The sequence below is a fragment of the Puma concolor genome, chromosome A3 (genome assembly GCF_028749965.1).
Source record: "Puma concolor isolate L17-30 chromosome A3, mPumCon1.1.hap2, whole genome shotgun sequence".
Classification (NCBI taxonomy): domain Eukaryota; kingdom Metazoa; phylum Chordata; class Mammalia; order Carnivora; family Felidae; genus Puma; species Puma concolor.
The window spans coordinates 57,184,938-57,187,586 of NC_141669.1; positions in this window are offsets into that span (position 1 = coordinate 57,184,938).

Here is a 2,649-nt window from a genome sequence, read left to right on the forward strand (position 1 = left end):
TAGCATTACTCCACAGACTTTACTTTTCCTCAAGGAGGTTCAGTGGCAAAATTAAGATTTTTGAACTATTTTGGTAAGGAGAGTTTAGATGTTTAGACACTAGATGGAAGATTACAGAAGGTCCTCTACAATTTCTTTAAGAAACAATAAATGCCCACCCATCCAGGGTAGACCAAGAGTGGTTGTGACTTCTGGGTATCTCGCTGTTATCCACTGTCTATTTTTTTCTTCCCTGGCTACTGCTAAGAAGGCATCCACTGGAACTTGAGCCTGCTTATATAGGAAATACACTAAACCCAGCATGTTCAAATTGGTTGTTCATAATTCATTCATGTAGAGTTGTGAAAACTAGTTCCTGCCACATGATATATCCTCAAAAATATTTGTTGAATAAATGCAGGAAATGAAGGAAACTAATCAATAGGTATGTGACTACAGAATCTTAACACTGAAAGGAATCTTAGAAATCTTCAATTTCAAGTAAAAAATAGATAAACAGTTGCTTTAGCCTGACTGGGCTGCTATGGCAAAAGATCACAGATTGAGTGGCTTATAAACAATATAAATTTATTTCTTATAGTTCTGGAGGCTGGAAGTTCAAGATCACAGTGTCAGCATGGGTGAAGGAGGGACCTCCTCTGGGTCACAGACTTCTAACTGTACTCATCGTATCCTCATCTCTGAGGTCTTTTTTTAAAAAAGCATGAATCCCATTCATAAGGGTTCTCTTATGACCTAATCACCTCCCCAAGGAGGCTCCCCACCTCCTAATACCATCGCCTTGGGCATTTAGGTTTTCAACATATAAATTTGGGGGCACACAGACATTCAGACCATAGCAACAATGTAAATATTTTCAATAGAAGATGAATTGAAATTATACACAGCCATTTAATGGAACACTATATAGCTATTAAAAAGGTATGCCTACATGTATTGTCAAGACAAAGGGTTCATCATACCTTGTTTTAAAAAAGTCAGAAACGGTACTATAAAATTTCATTTCCTTTTTAAAGTATAATATAAAATGTCTGACTAAGCCCAAGCAATGTTTGGAATGATAAAAAAATTTTTTTGAACAGTGGTTATCTCTGGGCATAGGTTGGGAGGTGGATAAAGTAGGAGAAATGAGGGAAACTACCATTTTATTTCACGAAATATTGTGCTCTTTGAGTTTTTAAAACAAGCACATATTACTTTCATAATAATTCAAAGAAGACCAAATCCCCACATAGTTCAACTTCCTGCTTTGAAGGTTTCTAAAAATATACTCATTTTTATGTTAGATTTATTGACGTTTGACAAATAATATTGCAAGATATTTAAAGTGTACATCATGATGACTAGATACATGTATTCATGGTGAAAGGATTTCTCCCATCTACCTACCGCTGGTCTAGTAATTTTCAATGATATAATATAGCATTATAAACTGTAGTCCTCATGTTTTACATTAGATCCTCAGACCTTATTCATCATAAAGCTGAAAGTTTGTACCTTTTTACCAAACGCTCCCTATTTCCTCCACTCCCACCTCCAGCCCCTGGAAACTACCTTTGTACTGTTTGTAAGTTTCACTTTTTTCTTTCTTCAGATTCTACACATAAGTGACACCATGCAGCGTTTGTCCATCAACTAAGGAATGAACAAAGATGTATAAACACACACACATACATACACACAAACACACATAGGAATATTATTCATCCACGAGAAAGAAGGAAATATTGCCATATGTGACAACTTGGATGGACCTGGAGGGCATTGTGCTAAGTGAGATAAGCCAGACACAGAAAGACAAATACTGCATGGTATCAATCACACGTGGAATCGACCTTCTTCTTTTACAGATGAAGAAACTAAAATTCAGAGAAATTCCTGATCATAGAAACTTGTAACTGAAAGATAATTTTAGCATCATTAAATTTACCTTCCTTATAGTACAGATAAGGAAGCTGAGGCACAGAGAAATGAGGTGAGTTATAGTTTTGAAGACTGAAGTCTGGGGAGAAAAGAAGTTGCATATGTTCGTGCTGAAAAAATTGTAGGTACTCAGCACATACTGTAAATCTATTAAAACTGACTCACTCATTTTGGATGAGGTAAGTGTTGACATTAGACAATTTGGTGGGCAGCATTTATTTTCCTATTTATTAAAATGTCAGAAAGAGTACCAATGGCACCTCCTAAAAGGCTTGCAGGTGGTGGTCTTCAAAACACAATCCTCAATCCTTGAAGAGGATTAAAAACTCTAATAATCTAGCTTAATGATAAAAATAAGGCTGACATGAGTACATTCAGGATATCAAAGCACAGATGGTTCATGAAAAATTCTACAAAGGTCAAAGACAGACATATATGTGTATGTATCTATATGTAAATATAAATTTATAAAATACATTTATGGAATAAGTTTATAGATATATGGAAAGTAAATCAAATTTAAAAGTCACAGAATATCAAACTAGAAAAAGTCAGACTTCAAAGAAATTTGCTCTTTGAACAAATTCACCAATGCTCATTCAATAATTTACTTCTTCTCAAGTTACATTTTGTGTATGTCCCAGTGGAAAACAAGATCATGTCTGACATTTTCAAGGGAGCACAGAGAAATCCAAATTTCTTTATATGCTCTTGGTTAACTGGTCA